Source organism: Spinacia oleracea, chromosome 3, assembly GCF_020520425.1.
Source record: "Spinacia oleracea cultivar Varoflay chromosome 3, BTI_SOV_V1, whole genome shotgun sequence".
NCBI classification, from domain to species: Eukaryota; Viridiplantae; Streptophyta; class Magnoliopsida; order Caryophyllales; family Amaranthaceae; genus Spinacia; species Spinacia oleracea.
Window position 1 is genome coordinate 10,996,956 of NC_079489.1, and position 22,863 is coordinate 11,019,818.

Here is a 22,863-nt window from a genome sequence, read left to right on the forward strand (position 1 = left end):
AATGAACTAAATTTAACAAGATTTCACATGACTATATATTACTACATACCTCTTTTTCACAATTAATGATATTTACGGTTTCCTTTTTAGTCTGTTTTGTAATGTTCTTTATATTGTACTTTTATACGGAGCACTGTTTTTTGATATGAAAAGTATCATCTTATCTCCTTACCTCACAGATATTTTTTCTCTCACTTTCTCTTAATTCATTTTTTTTCTTACATCTACCTGCTTAATTATTTACGCACTATCTTACTTTATCCATATTTTATTATATATAATGTCCCGCCTTTTTACACACTTTCTCGCATTTGTCTTAATATTTTTACAAATAACAACTTTAAAGATCGTTATAAGACAGATATAGTACTTCTTACTACCTTCGTTTTAGAATGATATTTACACTTTCCATTTTAATAGGTTTCATAATGTTCTTTACATTTTGCTTTATACTTACCCCTTTTATCCCATAACGTTTATAACTTTTCACTCATTTTCTCTAATTTTTTTTCTTTCACCTATTCACCTTTTTCCACTCTCACTTTTACTCTATTCAATTTTTTTTACACTCATGCACCTTTTTACACTATCTATTTTATACATATTTTATTATATTTATTCACATTTTTATACACTCTTCACTTTAATCTTAATATTTATATAAAAGGTAATCGTAAAAATCATTATTAAATGGGGATAGTATAAGTTAATGAGAATTAATGGTAAAAAATTTCATAATTTGACCCAAAAAATAAAGGACCAATTAAGGGAGTACTAATACTAGATAGCCATTCATGTTAAAATTTAAAAACACAATGTGCTGATATATTTGTAGCTAGTTTCTTTGCTGCAATGCATTTGTTTTGAAAAGAAAGATACAGTAAAAGTTAAAATAGTCTTCTCTTAAGACTATACGCTGGAATGCATTTGTTAATCACGCCACTATGATAATAAACAATTAGGTCCCATCGTTTTCACTACAATATCCAATTTTTTTTTAATAGTTGTGCATGTGTGGAGATAGTACTTTATAGATTTAACATTTCTTCTACTCGGATATATTCATTGCTTCTCTGAAAATATTTTAAGCAGTGAACTGAGTGGAGCCTAGAGAGTCCGTTCGAGTGGATAGTCGACCTTATGTCCTTGGGTGGCATATACCGACCTACATAATTAGTAAAGTGAGTTGTCTTGGGGTTGTATTCTAGAAAATCCTCTTCGATATTCAAGTCAGATACTTTTCAATTTAAAAAGAGAAGTAGAAACAGAGAGTATTTAATTTGGAAGGATTCGTTACCTCAAGGGTGTGTCTGATTTGCGGATTCTAGATATGAGAAATTATATTAAGAATTAAGTTTCAAACTCATACCACCTATATTCATTCCTGATTCCAACCTCATACCAGTATGCGAATCAAACGCCCCCGCTCTCCCCCTGATGTAACTAATGAGTATTTATAGAAATGTGTGATGCATTGTTGGCACACATTTGCAATTGTTGAGTTATAAAATTGGTAGGCCTTAGGAGGCTTGAGCTTAGGCCTCAAGATTCCAAGAACATCCCATTTAGGGATTATCTTCGCGATCGGGAGTTTGGTAATTTTTCCGTCAATAGCGTTTAGTAATTTCATTTTTTGGACCTACAAGGGGGCCGAACAACATTTTTACAATAAAATTCAATACTTATCTATTATTATATACGAAGTATATAACTTTGTTTTCTTATTTCGCATTACAAAATAAATTAGTTAATTGGCCTATACATGTCGCGAGTTATTTTATTCGTGACGTAAATATTAAAATTTAGAAAATATAATCGTCGAAAACAAAGTGAAACACGTATTATGGGTAAGTGTAGACGCCTACATTTGACCCCTTGTCACGTGTCGGAAGGTTCAATGATGAAACTATAACCCACTTGTCAACCATACACTTTGATTAGTTGAAAAACGACCCTCGACTGACTAAAGAGGCCATCCGGAGCAGAACCTGTTAAATATAGTAACTTCCATAAATAGAAAGATTCATAAAAACTATTGGACACGTTTTTAATCGAATTCGCATCCCTATGCGTCTTAATACATAGTTGTAAATCGTTAGAAAGATTGAATGTAATTGTCTACGTACACAATGTTCTAGTGCTTGCCTTCAGGATCTAGAATAACATAGCTCGAACGATAAAATTTCTTGAACACATAGTTCTTGGGCAGAACACAGGTAAATGTGGACCCAAGTTACTTAAACATGATAACGAGTGCTTAGAATACACTCGTTAGCAAAGCAATACGTCCTTACAAAGTCAAATTTAGTCTTATAAATTATAATTTGGATCATGCACATTACATAGTTGTATTGGCATTGGAATAAGATTTCCATAAACTTATCATAAGCCCAAGTCCGATTTAAAAAAAAAAAAAAGTTATAAGGCTTTTACTTGGGCTTTGTCAAAACGAATCGACCTCCACTCTTTGGGATATAACTCGACATTTACTAAGTCCATTGATGCAAGACCGGTGTCATTGGAAAGCTGCTTTCCGTGGATTTCCAACAAGATATTATTTGCTAGAATCCTAGTTTGTATGAAAAAGTTATGAGTCGTTGAAAATCGAAGTTTCTGGAATCCGCGGAAAAAACCTGCCAACGCAAAACTTTCTTGCGCTGGCAGGCAGGCGCCACTTATTTCTAGAGCATGTAGGCGGGCGCTAGTTTTTTCTAGCGCTTGCCACAATTTCCATCGAATTAAAATACGTTTCCGCGTTCAATTCTATCTGATCTGTTGCGGTTTTTGTCGGTTTCCTACACGATTCAACTTACAATTCTATCTGAATTAGTAATCCTAATTCTATCTGATTTCCATCGGTCTACACTATAAATACAACCCTTCTGCTCCCCAAATTCAGAATCAACATTTAGTCTCACTCATGTGATATTCTGAATTCTCTCTCCTCTCCTCTTTGTATTCCGAATCTCTGCTAAAACCCGATCTCGAATATTTGAATTTCTAATCTTATTCTAAGCCTAGCCTATTAGTTAAATCTCTAGCCTAGATTGGGGATCTAGTAGGGACTCTAGGATAATATTAAGGTTACTATGTGGAAACTGAAGCAAGGATCAATATCTAATAGTTAGCGACAAAGGTCGTTCTAAAGCTAAAAGGAGATTCTTCAAAGGCGAGTGGTAAGTGTTCCTAAGAACCGCAATATAATCTCCCCTATATTGTAACGTGCATATATTGTTTATTGCTTTCATCACCATTATAAACTATTCACCTAATTTGATTAATTACCAAGCCTAATAAGATAATCTTTGGACAATTTGGATCTTGCTAGGTACCTTGAATTAATCTAAATCATCTCTTGACGTTGTGTAGTTAATACTTGAGCATTAAAATCAATCCATATTAGTAATGTAGCTAGACGTAAGTCATGTCCCTTTTGTTATATATTCGTTACGATGCATTAAACTAGTAAGGACCGACACATGGGCTAATACTGGGCACTCCCTGTGTTAGAAAATGTTCCCCGAATCCCCCAATCTCTACATTGTGGATGTATGTTGGGCGATCTCCAAATAAGGATCACAAGGGAACTTAAGGCCGTTGTGGTCAAATACACGAGCCTCAACCTATGTTGCTACTCGCGTATCACAATACCCGATTTTTGTCAGTTTTCTCCCAAGAGTGTTGAAAGCTGAATGGCAGCTCCATGATCTAGTAAAAAGGAGGTCATGGCCACCCAGTTAGTCACTCTTTACTTAATAAGATTGTCGCATCCGAGGGATAGTTGATATAACACATTTTCCGACCCCCTCGAAGTAAGGGTTATACTAGGTTACTAATAGAGTTGGAAAAAGATGACCTAACCCGCCAACTTAATCAGAACCAAACCCAATAATAAAGGATTGGGTCAAGATTTTCTACCATTTTAATTCAATGGGTTAATCAACCAAACCCAACCCGTTTAATTAAATGGTCGGGTTGGATTGAGTTGAATTTCTATCTGAAAGCAACCCGTCTGGCCGTCTAACCCATATAACTATTTGGGTCAGGTCAAATATACTAACCAAAGAGAATGAACCAAGCACAAAGAACAAGAAAAACAAAGTCCAAAATCAATCGCGAATTAGAATAAGTGGAATATGGACCATGGTGCACAGTGAGCATGACACACCAAAAGAACATATGCGCATAACCAAAAGAACATGACACTACGACAAAAGAACATGCGATATAATATTTCACTTTTTTGTTGTAAAAAATAATATATTGTTTCACTATTTATTAAAAATATAAATAAAAAATATATTCATGTTCTTTTCACGTAACCAAATGTTCTTTTAATTATATATTAGTGTTCTTAAGGTGCACCGTGCTCACTGTGCATCATGGTCCACCTTCTAAATTGCGAGTTATTTATGATTTAAAGTTAAAAATTACGAGTACATGGAAAACTTTCTTGTATTAAATTGAAGACTAAATAGTTGAGAACATTTGTAATTTTTAATTTTGCAACTTTTGCAATGTTGATTGAATCATGTACTACAGAGTAATTTTATTGTATTTAGTATGTTCAAATATGTTTTAAACTTTAAAATTGCATGGCAATTTTACATTCTATTGTACGTTTTCTTGTCATTTTTTTTTTGTCAATTTCAATTATTCGAAGTTATTTACTTCTTATAATTGTGTCTACTTCGGATTTGATATTCTGAATACATCACTATTCACATATGCAATTAGCTTTGCTTGGACCTCTTTGAAGGTGTATTGTAGACTTTGTAGTTTTAATTTTACTTTATGTGTCTTTCACTTATGTCAAACAAAAAATATTGAATAAATGTTAAGATAGAATATAGGAGATATTATATTGTGAATATTCTGTAGAGTCCTAAATATGGTATGTTACCTAATATGAGTCCTACATATGGTATGTTACCTAATATGTAATCTAGGGTTTAGGTAATGAGTTGTACTATATATATACGTGTGTTATTAATGAGAAGGATACGAGATTACACAATATTTGACATGGTATCAAGAGCTTAGGGAGATCCTACGACCCGTCTACAAAAAAAAAAAAAAAAAAATTATCCCCTGCCGGTGGGTTAGAAAAATAAACCCACCGGCGGGATTCGTAATTAATATAATAATTCCGCTGCAAATTGGTAGAAGATGAGGTTTGTGTTGGAGAAAAGACTCGTACTTGGAATCGCGTCCAATTCGAGTATTCATATTGAGATATTGGTGAGTTCGAAAAGAAGGGCGTTCTCATCAAGAGAAAAAAAAAAGTGCAGGTTCGAAAAGAATGGCGTTCTTGCTCGATTTTTTTTATTGAAGAATGGTGTTTCCAATCGCAATGTTCGTGAAACTGCCGTTACGATTGAGGGAGGGAGTTAAGGATAACGTAGTTATCCTAGAGGATAGAATATCATATGAGATAGAGTTATGTTATATGATATGAGTGATACTGAGGGAGTGTCGTCACCTACGGGTGATACTGAGGGAGTGTTGTCGCATACAGGTGACAATGAGGACGTGTCGTTGACTAGTGGCGTCGACGAAGGGGTGTCGTCGCCTGTGAGGGAGGAACAACAACATTATACACCCAGTCGAGTGGAATCAGACGTCGTCTCAGCAACGACAGGTGTCGATGAGACGACGTGTAGTGATGAGAGTGAGACAAGGCAGTCATCAGCCCGTCGTATGTGTCGACGAAGGTTCAGTTAGCAGATATCGTCACTAAAGCGTTGGGGAAGAAGCAATTTGAGTTTTTTTTTGAACAAGATGGGCATTCGAGATTTTCATGCTCCACCTTGAGGGGGATGTTAAGATAGAATATAGGAGATATTATATTGTGAATATTCTGTAGAGTCCTAAATATGGTATGTTACCTAATATGAGTCCTACATATGGTATGTTACCTAATATGTAATCTAGGGTTTAGGTAATGAGTTGTACTATATATATACGTGTGTTATTAATGAGAAGGATACGAGATTACACAATATTTGACAATAAACAATAACCAATTTAAATTTTCATTTCTCTTTAATAACGAACTCAAGTACTCCCGATAATCAAAATTATAAAATAAAAATAACGAACTCAAGGACTCCCGATAATCAAAATTATAAATTAAAAATAAAAATGTAGCTTGTGTGTTTTATTACAAATAATTAACCCATAATTAATTACTCTATCTATATCAAACTAATTTATTTTAGAATTTACAAAGAACTAATTTGAAATATTGGATTAAATCCGGGTTGTTAAAACAAAATTTAGATTAAATTAATCGCTTGATTTGTGGTTCTTGTAATTGCAACAATCATCGTTAAGCTTTACAAACAATCATTAATCCATTAATTAAATTGGAGGCTGAATTTTGTACGTTTGGAGAAAAAATAGAAAGCAATTCCACTTTGATATCATGCAAGTTTCTTTATTAATTAGAGAACGTGAATTTTAAAAAATTTGACATTTCCTTTTGCTTTTTCTTTAGTTAATCTACGGATCTTATTTGAATGAAATCTGCTAGACTGCTACTAACTAGGTATCATTTTTTTGCCCGAGGTTTCCTTAACATGAACATTGAACAAAGAGCATTATTCGATACGAATATACCGTGATTTCTTGAATAGTTTGAACATCAGTGAACCTGCATTCATAAATCGTACTTTCTCTGTTTCATAATGTTTCTTATATTTCTATTCATAAGTCAAAGTTTAAAAACTTTGGCCGTAATTAGTACTACAGATTATACAAAATACTAACTTGTTTGATCTTATTAGATTTTTTTCGAAGTAAGTCATCAAAATATCATTTTATAATTTTACTAATTCGAAATTATGATTATTAATGCTCAGTGTACGTATTGCATTGAAGAACACGCATAATGGAAAAGTGGTGAACATTATAAAACCGATGGAGTACAAAGTTTGTTATTGTGACGGAGAGGGAGTACAAAGTTGAACAACAACAAATAAAAAAAAAAGTCAAATACTTCATTTGTTTCAAAAATTGCAACACTTTAATTAACATGTTTGTCAAAATACAACTTTCACCGTAAATATCTCTAATTATTCTTCTTTTGTAAATTTTAAAATTTAATACTATGAAAATATACAATAAAATCTATCCACTCATATTTTACTTATAGCGTTCACTTTTATAAATTTGTAAAATATGAATAGTGACAAAACTTAAAGTATTGTAATTTTTTAAAACGGAGGAAGTAAGTAATTTCTTGATAGTGGTACTCATGGTCTACTCTACGCGTCTTATGGTATACAAAGTACTCCATTTAATCGTTGCATTAACATTGTAAATGGTTTCGCTCAATTTTTTTTAATAAATTGAACGTATTGAGGTCATGTTATGCTTACCTCATCTAGACTTATTTCAAGATATGCTTAAGAAAAATGAGTCTAGATAAGTTTAGGAAAACTAAGTACAATTTAAAAAAAAAAAAAGTTTTGATAAGTTATAATAAGTTTCATATAAATTCGGATAATATAAATAAAATTCAGATGAATTGAAGACAACTTAAGTTAAAATTTTAATTAATTAACTACTCCATATTTTTGGAGGAAATAATTACTCCATATACTATAGTATAAGTGAACTCATAAATGGTTTAGTGCTCATCTAAAATGTCTAACTGACTTTATTTGTCTTAGGTACTAAGGAGAATTTTAAAATATAATATTAGGCATATATTAATGAATAATTAATATGCCTAAAATATAATGTTGCCAATGTTATAATACGGAGTACTATGATTTGTAGTACATGTATTATTGAAATGTAAAACACTCATCAGATGCATTTAGATCTGATAAGAAGTACTTTTTATATAACTAAGATAAAATTACTTACATCGTGAAGTTTGGAGTCCACCTAAAATAATACGAGTAGTATTTTGTACCTAACATAGCCATACTTTTTTTTATATATATATATATATATATATATATATATATATATATATATATATATATATATATATATATATGCTCAATGTTAACATATAATTATTGTAAATGTTTTTGAAATTTGATCCATCAAAATAGGGTATTACTTGGATTATTAATCTCCGCACTTACCGTACACGTACTGATATACTCAGTATTAACTATTAAAGCAAGACTTCATTGATTTAGTGCTTACTGCTTACTTGTATGTAAAATGAAGCTATATACGAAGTAGCTTGTAATCATTTGTGTAATTAATTAGTAACGAAAACAGTAAACGAGGAAATATTATTAGTGTAAGTTCCGTAATCATGAGTTGAGGCCGGACCCAATAAATAGAGCATGACACAATCATAGTTTTATTGCATGTGTTTTGTAGATCGATAATACTTGGGAATTTGGTATCTTTACAAAGAATATCCCTTAGCTTGGAAAAAACATTCTAAAGTGGGGGATGATACATCGATTTCAATGTTTGAGAGTCTAACTTATGAAATCAAAGATGTATAGTTCAATTTATCAACTACTATACATACAATCATTCTTTCCTTTATCTTTTCATTATCTCAATTGTTGTCCCATTGCACTAGACCTCCTTTCTAAAGGTGATCAATTGAAAGGGTAATTTAGTCTTTCCATTATGAGAAATTTATACAACAACAATACGTCGTGAAAACACGTACACTTGTACTTACATGTGAGTTGTCAACATTAAGAGAAGGAGGAGAGGAAATACCTGCAACTTAATAATGAGTTAGAGGAGTTAATTCTACTATCACCCGTTGGTTTTAGTGTGGAATTTCTTTTGGGCTTATAAACGAATCAAACTCTTCTATATACATGAGACATGCGTGATTCCGTCTACTTAACTATAACTTTTACGTGTTTCGCAACAATACGTAATTATATAGGGTGTACTTAAATGACATAATACATTGTATGCTTACAAAAAGTTCGTGTTCATTTATTAAAGGTAGGAATAATTGAACGGAAAAAGATGTAAGAACAAAGGCATTCTTAATTTTGTCATCCACATCAAGAAATCAACTTTACTTTCAAATTAATTAACTTGTAAGAGAACAACTTATTTCCTCCCCTACTGAAAGCGATAATTATTTAGGAATATGGCAGTGGTTGAACCAAAAATTATATATAGAAGGGTTAAAACTTAACACAATTATTTTAACAATGCAAAACAAAAGTCAAATTTCAAAAAACAAGTAAAAATCCAAGGGAGGCAAGATTCAAACCGTATACCTACAACAACTTCTAACTTTTAACACAAATCATTTGAGCTATATTAGACATGTGCACATATCATGAGGAATGTCATGGCCGCCGCCAACCTCCTAATTTCGCCCATGAAACATAACGAGTACGACAATACGTACATTAAAGTTGATCTACCTTTACTATTGTACATACAATATATTAGATTTATATTTCGCAATTAGGTTTTATAAATTTATAGTACGTAGTATGAGTTTATTTGTTAGTGGTTGTATGCATAATTTAGGGTGATGTATATATGTGTTGGACAGTCTCGCACACAACTGCAATCCCATCACAATAAGCATGGACATGCTCACACTGCATTGCAGCCCTTGTAACTGATTCATGCACCAGTGGCAGAGCCACGTACGTGGGTGCAAGGGGTCCACTGACCCCCAGAAAAAATTGAAAAAACAAACATTCACTACAAGAAATTGTACTATTAACGACGGGAAATCTCGTCGCGAAAGGCCAATAATCGTTGATTAACGACGGGATTTCATGTCGCGAACCCGTCATAAAAGGATGCCGTCGTTAATAGAAATCCCGTCGTAAATCCGTCGTAAACCCGTCGTAAAAGACATTTGCGACGGTTATTCCCGTCATTGTTTGGTTGTTTGCCCCGTCGCAAAAGGCTTTTGCGACGGGATTTTTTACCCGTCGTAATTAGGTTGTCGTTAAAGATACAAATTCTTGTAGTGATTATAGCCGAGAGTTAAAAGACATGTTGTAATATGGAATTGATCTCTTAGGTGATACTAAAAAAAACCAGCTCCGTATAGAAGACACCGCGTAGACCTATGGTGGCCAGTCTTTAGAAAAAATTGGTCTCTTGGAGTTTTGAATAATCCAAATTCAATTCAAATCAAAGAGATCGGTTATTAAATATCTACTCTCTTAAATTAAGTTATTTTTTTCACCATGCACATGCATCCCCGTAGAGAATAATTGTAATAATTCTATAGGTATTTAATTGTAATATGAATATTTATTAATTTTAGGACGATACATTTTCTTTTAGTATATAACCAGACACAATACTCTAAAAATTTTAGATACTCCACCAACATCCGGGAAAAAAAAATCCTGGCTACACCACATACTGCTTGGCACAAGAACTTTTGTTTGTTAGCTTGGATGTTGGTGCACTGTATTTTGATTGGTTGATGGCCTGCTTCCAGCCTCCTGATTGGTTGAGCAAGCAAAGCACTGTATTTAGAAGGTGCACCACGGTGCACATAGAGCATGGTGCACCTTAAGAACACTAGTATATAATTGAAAGAACACTAGTATATAATTGAAAGAACATGAGTATTTTTTTTATTTAGGTTTTTAATAAATAGTAAAATAATATATTATTTTTATAACAAAAAAGTGAAATATTATATCGCATGTTCTTTCGCCGTAGTGTCATGTTCTTTTGCTTATGCACATATGTTCTTTTGGTGCACCATGCTCTATGTGCACCACAGTCCATAGTCCACAGATTGAAGTGTAGTAGTCTTTTATAATTTTATTTACAGTATTATTTTCTAGTAACTTGTTCTTAAAGCAATACAGTTAAATAGAATCCTCTCCCCCTTAAAGATAACAGTTTTTTGCTGCTAAGGACCAAATCATCTATGTTCTTCGTTCTGTAAATTTCCTTGAATGTTCAAATATTTTAACGGTATGTATTTGTATACAAGCACCAACAACCATATCCAAATTACTGAGTTTGCAAAATGTGTTTGTGATAGTGTGTAATTAAACATATTAAAAAGATAGAATTCAATAAGAGGAAGATTTTGTTTGATGAATTAGATCAATTTGCTCTCTTTATTTACCCCTTACTTCATTGACAAAACAATATTTGTCAGAAAGGGCATTTTATAGTCCAAAATTGTGACAAATGACCTTTTAAAAAAAATGTTATGAGATACTACCTCCGTTCCGCAATAGATGCATCGTTTCTCATTTTGACACTATTCATTAACTAATTTTGACAATCATTCTTTCACATTATGTAAGAATAAGCATAGTCAAGTGAGATCTTGTTAAATTCGTACCAATACGAGGACACCAAATATCAAGTTTTTATAATTTTTACTTACACGTAATTAGAGATATTAATGTTCAAATAAGCGTGTTGGAATACGTCATACGTGAAAAAAAGAAATGATGCAAGTATTGTGAAACAGAGATAGTATGACCCAAATCAGGATTTTTGGTCCTACCTCACAAATTTTTTAAAAGGTCATTTATCACAATTTGTCGACAAAAGTTCCTTGACAAAAACCAATTGACATTGTTTTGGTTTTAAATGTCGTCGTGATTCTTTAGAAAGATAAAGTTTCATCATATCAACACATCATAGTAGTATAATTTTGAATAAAAAGGTTGTGTAATTATGTTAATACCAATCATTATTCAGATAAATTCTTGGGTACGTGAGATCATCGGTCACAACCTGATTTGTTTAGAAATATAAAAAAGTAGTCCTATCATGCAAGAAAGTAATATTGTGCACATACGTACATCTTGTTATATGATTAAATCACCTCTAAACTCTAGCTTAAATAGTTAAAAAGTTTAAACAGTCTAATTAAAGTTACTTTAATTAGTTTCTTGATAAGGTATTGCAACACTATCTCATAAGAATTTGATGCACATTTTAAAATAATCATTAATCCCACTTATATTTTATATACAATAATAGTCATATAATTGTCCTTAAGCAAATTTGAGGATATACAATTTTCTTTTCTTTAGAGAAATTCGAGATAATAACCTTTCAAAACACTAATTTTGGACTTGTTCCGAAAGGCATAAGAGTTTAATTGAGGGAGGGGAAAAGGCTAAATCTATGCAATTAAAAAGAGGAGAAAAAAAATCCGTCAAAGAAAAGAAAAGGGGAAAAAGGAGAAGGATAAGGTCTTTAATAAATAAATTTTTCGGCCTTTAAACTCATCATTTGTGAAAAGAAATATAATTTTGACACCAATAATGGTCCTTGATCATTATAAGCACCAACGTACACATATACTATAGTCGTTTTAAAATGATCTTTACGGTTAATATTTGTATAAATATTAAGACAAAATAATACAGGTATATAAAAAGGTGGGTGATATAACAAAATATAGATAAAGTAAGATAAATGTGTAAAAATGCGGGTGGATGTAAGAAAATAAATAGAGTAAGAGAAATTGAATAGAAGTTATAAATGTTGTGGGGCTAAGATAGTAAATTTTCATGTCCAATAATAGAATAAAGCACATACAGTGTAAAGAATATTTGAATTAAGCAGACTAAAATGAAAAGTGTAAAGATTATTTTGAAACGGTGTAGTATATTTCTCTTTTGTCATGCATCCAATACCCCTTGTATTGTTGTATAAGAGAGCTTTCCTTTGATTTATAAAGGAAAATTACATTAGGAGTCCCACTTTTCGAGAGTAACACTTATGGAGTAACTGTGTATTATCGAGAGGAAGTTGCAGGCTATTACAACATCTATATACATTGGATCAGAAACTCAACGATCTATGTTACATTTGCAATCCAATCATCCGCTCGAGTTGCTTCTCTATAGAGGTGATGAATTTCCCAAAGTCGAAAAATGCATAAGTAGTATTTTAACGCGCATCTTCAATGATGTTATGAAGTTTCCAAGGAATTGATCAAATGCCATTTATTGCATTGGTCACTAACAACTTTTCACCTTCATTAACGACTTCTTGAACACCTTCGCGTAAAGATAAAACTTATGTCATGTACACTTGTGTGGAACCTAGATTATAGGTGCTTGCGAGACGTGCTTCCCTTCATAACAAAATGATATTGAGACCAGATCGAGGTGGATGGAGGCAGCCGCCCCCACTCCCCCCCAAACCCCAATTTTAAAAAGCACTTTTATATATAGTACTCCGTATTAAATATCATAATATATCACTAAATACTCTTTGTCTCAGTGGTACTTTCTGGTTCATTAATCTATGTAGGCTCTTTAGGCAAGGGTTTAAGTCCTTTATACTACACCTAGTCTTATATGCATGCGATGCTGCGAATATAGGAAACAGATTTATGTTATTATATTTAAACCTAAAATAACATGTAAAAAGTATAATATAAATGTGGTGCGTGCGAATATAAGAAACAAATAAGTTAGATGGAGCAGAACGCATATAAACAGATTGATTAAAATGGTAAGAATTTATTTAAGGGGCTAGATTGATTAAAATGCTTCTTTGAGCTTTCCTTTTGGTAGGTTGTCATTATATTCTTTATTCTATAAGTGTGGAGGGTTTTTTAGTACTCAAAGGGGACACCAAAAGTGAATTTACTAAAATAACACCAACGCTCCACTTATATAATAGAGATATATATATATGCCCTTTTATTTTATTTTTCTCGTAGCCCACATTAATTTCCTGACTCCGCCATTGATTGAGACGGTGTATCCACAACCTATCTTACACAACGCTTTATTACCGTTTTGGTATCTCAATAAATGTATCCTTGTATATCACTAGCTCACGATCCCCCAAGGTATAAAAAAATTATTTTGTAAAAATATTATGTAATAAACGAGCATTACAAATTTATGATAAATGCTTGAAAAACAATGCTGATGTTTTATTTGCACGTAGTTGATAATACGAACCTAATTACATGTGTACTCATGCTATTATGCCTTGTACTACTTACATTACATTATCCAATAAAATCTTATTGTAATTCTTAAAACAAAAAAAAACGGATTACATTGTTTTTTTGGTTTTTCCCATTCTGGATAGCCAACCTAGGATTCGAATCCACATTTATAGGCATTTGAACATGCGTTTGCCAGTGCTTCATTTTGTCTCCAAAAGCTTCCATCATCTATAACTATTACTAAAAGAAATACCGCTAACATAGGGGTGTGCAAAAATTGGTCCGGACCGTAAAATGGACCGAACCGGACCGACCCAGGCCGGACCGGACCGAAGGCAATCGGTCCGGTCTTAGGGTCGAGAAATATCAATTTCCGGTATTCGGTCCGGTCCGGTCCGGTCCAAAATCGATTTTGGACCGGACTGATTTTTCCTTAATAAAATATAATATAACCTATTTAAAAATTTAATTCTCTCCTTTAGTATGTTGTAAATATTATTATATTGTGATGTATTTTATTTTAGCTTCCAAGAAATGCCTCAAACAATTTTTTTTATATATATATTTTCTTTTTTATCATAATTTTTATAATAAATAAATAATGTATAGAAATAGGTTTACAACCGGTCCAAATCGATCCGGTCCGGGTTTTGGACCCATTTTTTCGGTCCGGTCCTGGTTCGGTCCGAGCATAATCGGCCCGGTCTTCGAGTCTTGAATTAACATAATTTCGGTCTTCGGTCCGGTCCGGGTCGGTTCGGTCCGGTCCGGGTCGGTTCGGTCCGGTCTGGATTTGGACCGATGAACACCCCTAGCTGACATCATCCTTCCCTCCAAATTGTACACATGTCACTCTCTCCTTTATTATTTTCCCGCCTAAACTTAATCTTTACCGAGTTTTCTTCTTTTTTTTCCTTTTTCGTGTGTTATATGGATTGTGGAGTATTTGGCTCTCACTGGTCAATATTCAAGGAGTAGAATACAGCTGTTTCTTTCTTTCTTTTGGGAATTGAAGTGGCCGCTCATTCCCCTTCTCCCTCTGCAATTCTCCATGTCCAATCTTTTCGCTTCCTTTTCCTCAAATATCTAATGAAAATTCAAGCTATAGTATAGGATCATATCTTACCACATCAAACTTTTCTAATTTTTTAATTAAATACTTTACAAATTATTTTGCAAATTCAAGCTAGCATAATATCCAATTTAGGGAATGAACTGATATTTTTTTTCATCTGGATATATCAGGCACAATCTCGCTGCGCCGAAGACTACAGTTCAAACGATCTTATTTTGGATATTCTTTTTCCTTTTTTCAGTTTCTTGGTATTATTTTTTCTAAATTTTGTTTAAAACTTCAATTTGGTGAATATCGCAGGTCGTGGATCCTTGAAGGTCAATTATTTCTTGACTATAATTTTTCTGGGAAAAGATTGGGTTTTGTGAGAAAATTTCCTCTTTTTTTTTCCTAATTTAAATGTATTAGTTTTGAAATACAGAGAAGATGTTTTGTTCTTGTAAAAAATAATGAGTTTCGTTTTAACTTTTACTTAATTTCAATTTTTACTTCAGTTTTTTTTAAGTTTTCTTGGGAATTATTTATTGATTTCTATCTCAAATTCTCAAATTGTTATTTTTGTCGGCTGGGCTTTTTCTTTTTAATTTTTGGGTTTCTGAGGGTGATATGGAGTTGCTGGACATTAAAATCTTGATAAGAATAGTTATAATGTTGACAGCGATAAAGAGACATTACGACCTTTCTTCTTTTGTAATCTTTAGCTTGGACTGCCTCTAAATTTTGTGACTGGATTTTTTTGGCTATTTTCAAATGCCTTGGTACAAATTTGGTTAATATGAGGGTGCAACTTAACCCAGTCAAAATTATAATTTTGAAGTTAATTAGCCCGATGAAACAAGATAAACATTGTGTCTTATGGTCTAACTATAATGAACTAATGATAACGATTTTAAGGAACACGATAAAATTAATGATTGCTAAGATCAATTTGTACCTATGATCTTTGTGTTAATAAGGTAATATGTTCTCTAACTACCACTCTAACAATATAACTTTTGTTACTCGCATTTTTAGACAAAAGCTTTGTTTCAAATTTGTGATCAAATAATGCTCACATACATGATGTCTTAATTCAAATTTCATTTTATCATCTAAAAAGTATATGTTTTATAAATTTCTACTATTCTTCTTTAAGTGAGATTAACATATAATAAATAAAATAAGCACAAAGATCATGTCAAACATTTTTTTTATCGAGGATTTATAACATTTGATTAATCTAACTTCAATAAGAATATTAACAACTAACAATTAACAATGCATGTAGATAATATATCTTCTTATACAAATCTAAACAAAGAATTTTGGTTAAAACGTGCATCGCACGGGAGCTAATCTAGTATAGGAATACAAGATACAATCCTTATCCTGACAGAAGCACAATAAGTACTCAAGTCTAGTAAAGTGTCTCTACCGTGACACTCTGACATGACCGTGGCCGGCAAAAAGAGCATAATATCTTCGCATAGCAAAAACCGCAGCAATAAAGGCACTACGGGTCTTCTTATTCGAATACTTAGAGGAAAGAAGGTAATGTCCTTCAATCTTAAACCCGAAGAAGAGTAACTAGATGTATCTGGATGTTGTTGAATCTCGTGACCAACCTACTACTACTGGGATTTGTAGGCGCATGGCAGCAACTAAGGTCGAAAGAAAACAAAAAAAAATCTTAAATTAAATACAAAAACTCAAGCTCCCTAAAACACAAAGAAAGAAACAAACAAATCTTTAAATTGAATAAAAAAACTCCAGATCCCTAAAACACAAATCAAAATACTATTGAAGTGCACAAAAACTAATCATATATTATATACAGATAAAAGCATTCCATGATTAATTTTCAAAATAAAACAGGAAGAGTTTAATGGAAAATCAGGATTACCGTCTTTAATTGTTATAAAAAATTCCTAGGAATTAGGTGCAACCTAGCTTTAGGATTATTGAAAATGGAACCTCTCCCCAAAAAAAATTAGCTAAAGGTTGTATCGCTAAAAAAAACACCTACTATACGGCTACAATACCAAATTCCTACCGGATTTGAACACGTTTACCCAAACGAATCAAAATAGTACATAAGAAACATACACAACCTGATCATTTGGAAATAACTCAAATGAAGGCTCTTGATTAGTAAAGGTAATGATCAGAGAGTTCTAAAAAATGCAGGACTACAATAATAGAGCTTTACTGAATGACACCCAATAGGTGAACACCTGAACTGCAAGCATTCTTTATAAGAGAACCGGCAAATCATTAACAATTAAAAGATTGATATTACAACAATGTAATATGCAAATTTTCTATAGGACAACATGCAAATATAACAAACCAAAACGAGCACAGATCATGCACGTTCATGCCAACCTACAACCTATAAAAACATTTTGAATATGTAAAGTTATACAAGTGATAAACATACTGAGCTGGAATATTCTAAATCAAAAAATGAGCTAAGTTTCAGCAAGATTTGGAACTCAATCTCGAGCTTAAAGACTTAAAAACATAACTATGCTAGAAAAGCTTACGCATGAACATAATATACTCGACTCAACTCGCTTAAACACCTAGCCCCCCCCCCCCCCCCCCCCCCCCTATAATCACTCATGATAAGCGAGATTTAGAGATCAATCTGAAACCCAAACTCAGGCTTAAAGTCTTGTACACACAACTAAATTGAATAGGCTTAAACATGAACATGATAATACTCGACTCGACCCATTTACACCCCTAATCTGTAACCGAAGGCTCCCCCTTTACAATCACTAATGTTAATTCTTCTCGATCCCCATAAAATCATCACAAGAAAGTCTTCTAGTGAAAGAACGAAGCCCAAGTCAACAACTCAACAAGAGGAAACGGAAACAATGTGGATATGTATACCTCGGGCCGAATCTTCAGGAGCTCCATAAAACTGGTATGCATTCTGGACGAGAGCTCATCTCTACCTTTAGACAATTCATAATTCCCCCATCTCCCCAATCTTCTACGGAGTCATGAACAACCAACTCAGCCACATCAAGGCTAATCTAGAATTTCAGATGAGCAGAAAAATGGGTGTTAGAGAAAACATATATATATATATATATATATATATATATATATGTTCCTTTGGAAATTCAAGTTGAATTGGTTGATTTTTTTTATATATTTCGACGTTTGTGGTCAAACAAGTTAACTTCAATAAATATTTTGTTGAAATATATATTTATTCATATTTATGGAATAAATATTTTGAGGGAAAGAAAATAATTAAATTTAGTGTACTCCTATACAAAATAAATTATTGGTCAACGGGTTATAATGACATTTACTTTTAAGGATGGATCGAAATTTTTTCATTGATAGTACTGCACAAAAGTAATTATCATGAAAATAATGCAACTTCTTCACGTAAACTTTTGTAATTTTTTCTTTCTTTACAATACTATGCACTCTACAAGTCTACAAACTCCATAAAGTAGTAAGTACAACTATTATAATATTATGTATTTTACGGAGTATGTGGAGTATAAGACTACAATTATCACTACAAGAAATTGTACCATTAACGACGAGAAATTCCGTCACTAAAGGTCAATAATCGTTGATTAATGACGGGATTTCTTGTCGTGAACCCGTCATAAAAGGGGGCCGTCATTGATGAAAAATTTCGTCGTTAACCCGTTGTAAAAGACATTTGCGATGGTTGTTCCCGTCTTTGTTTGGTTGTTAGCCCCGCAAAAGGGTTTTGCGACGGGCAGGGACGAAGCCAGGAAATCTTGACGGGGGACGAACAATTTAATTCGTTTTTGTAATTAAATCGTAAATAATATAAGTAAAAATAATAAAGAAAATAAAAACGGTTTTAAAATATATACTCCGTAATTTTTATAAATTCCCTAAAAAGAAAAGTTTATTTTTTCTCAATAATTCCACAAAGAATACTTGTAAAAAAATTATAGAAAAGCAAAAATGCATGACTTAGAGCTCGAACCCCTGTGAGGATAAAAGTCCATAGTTGATGAACACATGTCAAGGAGAGGAGTAAGGTAAAAATGGATGCACACTATTATTAAGAATAAGACAAAAAACGAAAATACACTAAAATTGGGGGCATATATGTAATATCACTATTGTGTGAATAGTAATGCAAGTATGAAGCTTTATAAGTGTTAAGATTATATGAGTTTTTTTTTTCTTTCTTTTTTTCCTTTGTTTTTTGACATGTGCTTAAAAAAAATTAAGGAAAATTAGAAAAGATAAGGAAGTCAAAATCACTTCTATAGCTAGATTTTGAGTCATTTGAACCTGTTGTCAATCTATTCTCTGTATGCTGCATTAATTACATGTCCTTCCAAGGTGTTGTATACTCCGTATGACTTTTATCCATCATTATAAATACTACCTTGAAATATGTAGCCAAGGCGCATACATAATTTGTTAGAATACGTTTTGAATTGGTTTAAATCTCCTTTGAACAACTCAGCACCAGAGTCTTATTACGAGTTAGTGCTATTTGTTTGCGGCAACTTTTGTGTAAGACCGCCTTACCGGAAAGACCAATTTGGTTGCTTAACTAATTGGTTCCATTTCTTAACTAATTGGTTACATTTCTTAATTAATTGATTCAATTGCTTAACTAATTAATTCTCTTGCTTAACTAATCGGTTTCAATGCTTAACTAATTGGTTCCATTGCTTAACTTATATGACACCTATATGACACCAATGTGGTCTTTTGTATAATACCGTCTTATAGAAAAGTTTGTAATTTGTTTGAGCTTATTTTTGGGTTTTTCCATATCTGTTTATAGAATACTATATACAGAGTATAATCTAGTTGTATTCTATATTTGTATAATTTGCATGCCGAATGTCAAGATTAATACGGACTTACGGAGTAATATTTTCCTCTCCTCCATACGATAAATTTGCGAACGCGACGCAGCTAATTAAACTCACAATTCGTGAAAATGGTTGGGAAGTGGAGATTCTTTGGGTGGCTGCAAAACATGTGTGAAGATTCTAGCAAATATTTAAGCTAAAAAAGAATATACACTAGTTTTTCCCCTGCCAATTAAAGAATCTTCACTGGAATCTTTGATTAAATTAACAATTTAATTACGAGTAGTGCAAATTAGTTGTAGATTTGATCACCTTTTAACAAATTTTATAATTTATAAGAATATTAAGATCACCACTATGCAAATGGATTCTAACTTCTAATTAATCACTTCACATTTTGTAATATATTAGTAGTTTAAGCGAAGATCTATGAGGTTATACAATTATTATTAAATTACAATATTTTGCATACCTTATAATTATAGGTCAAAAGCTTCAAAGATTCTTTTGTGAAGAGTATCATGTTTTTTTTTTTTTTTTTTTTTTTTGAGGGAAAGAGTATCATGGTTTTAATATAGCTTTAATAATGCTCTTCATCACTTCAATTTAGTTATTCCTTTTTAAGGTTGTCCTTCTAGTATTTTATTGGTGTATGCAAGAAACTAAAGTTATTAAATTACTTATGTTAAATCCAGCTTATGATAATCAACCTAAGTTGGTGGAGTTGGTAGGAAAACTTACCTTATGACTAGAAGTCATAATATTGAGCTCAATCAACTGTAAAATGTTTGGAAGTAGCTCAAAGTTCGACCTGTATAAGTACCTTGGCTAATTTATATAGGTGTTGGTTCATTTAAGTTTATACTACGTATAATTGAAATTTAAGTGAGAAGAACACATACTCTCGACTCTCGAGCATGTAATTACTTAAATAATAATTTGTAATATATTATAAGAGTTCATTAGTATAAGTAGTAAGTTCTTATTAGTATACAAATTTTTTTTTCTTAACAATAGACATATATTGTTTTTCTACCTGGGTAACACAATTTACAAATTAACATGAAAATTCAAACTCATAACCTTTATTACACACAAACCTCAATCTTAACCATTAGATCAAGACCTCATTAATCGAAAATATCTATAATTCAAAGCTAACGAAATAATCTAAGTTATAATGTCGCAAGTTCTAGTGAAAAGCTAGGCATGTGGTGGGGAATTAGCTGAATTAAGTGTGTGTGGGGGAGCATAAATTAACCAACACCTTTAGCTCTAAGTGAGCATGACGTAGGAAACATTAAATACATTATCGTCCACTAATTAGTAATTAGTGTTTAGTGTAATACTGTTGTATAGTAACATAAGTCCATTATATGAGGTTTTAGAGCATGGACCAAACCCAACTTTCATAACACCAATTTCATACCACTCGTTAATTCTCTTTAAACAATTATTATTTTATACTAACTCGATTTACTTTATGATACATTTTATACTGCATCGATTTCAAATAGGACAAATACATAAATTGAGGGAATATATTGATCTTTTACAACACTGGACGGTTATAGTCAGGGGATTTTAGCCATAAATAATTTTCTCTTGGCTATCGATCTTATTAATTAGGGCTAGACCCCGACCTTGATTTTGATCAAGAGGTCAGTGGTTTGTGATACTTCGTATATCAATCTTTTGAACAACATAGTTCCTAGATTTATGAGCATATGGAAATAGGTTGCATTTTTAAAATTATATAAGCGTACCTTATACATTTATTCAAACAATAAGAATATTTCACGAAAAAACTCTCTAAAAAATTATCAATATTCAAATACGGTGTATTAATAAATACGCAGTAGGAACGAATGGAGTATAACTTTCGTAACCATAGCTAACAAAGCTTGTAATTAGAAAGGTTAGTGGTCATTTATGAGTTTGTGAGTATATAACCAAATCAAGCTACCTTTCCTAATCTCGTATATGTTGTCGATCAATCAATTCGGTTTAGGATGTAATCTAATTAGGGGCTTTGTTAGTGATTTTGGTTCCTTTTTATCTATCCACTTCAAATTAATGAGTATTGTTAGAGATCACAATAGGTATATTAGGTAGTCATTTTTCACATATGTTTTGTTTAGAACAAGTCATTGTCGCTTAAAGAAGAATTTCTATACTCGAGGGGGTAATCTTTATTGTCCCAAATTGGCAAATGAAGTTTTAAAAAGTCCAAGTTGTGCTTGGACATGTCAAGCTAGTTGGGTTGGGTTGGGTTGATTTAAATTGGCCAAATTATTTTACTTTGTATAATGTACATTTTGACACTAAAATGCTATAGTGGAGATTTTTGAGATACTCACATTAATTTTAGAGGGTCTAATTCGGGGCAAATTTTAATTAGCCGATTTACTTTATTCCTAAAAGGTTAAATTGGATTTTGGTTGACTCAAATTTCCGGGATCGGGGTTTCACAATGTTCCTCATGTATTCAAGACTTGTCGGTATAGGAGAATTAGACGTTAGAAACGACAATTACCAAAAAAATCATAAATCATAAGTACGTTGCAAAGACCGATTTATGTAAATATTCTCCGTAATATTTTTCAATCAAAAAGACTTCCCCTTTCTCTCGCGTTAAATATATTTTTATATTGGGTTATTTACTTATTTTACATTATACCCCTATAGTTCATTGATTTCTACGTTGTACCCGAAGGTTTTAAATTTTACACATTGTACTCTTGTAGTCAAAAGTTAATGATTAACAACGAACATAAAGTTGATTATAATATAGAAAAAAAATTAATTTGTTATATACCGGAATTTTTAAACATTGGATTAACAATAAGGATAATGTTGACTATATTTTACAAGTACAGTGGTATAATGTGGAAGATTTTAAATGTATGGGTACAACGTAGAATCAAAGAAATACAAGGATAAATGTGAAAGATTTTAAATGCATGAGTACAACGTAAAAATCAAATAAACACAAGAGTATAATATGGAAAAACCTTTTATATTTTTAGAAAAGGGAACACATTATGATATTTATGTTCTATTTTCGAAAGTATTTTCCATTAGATAAT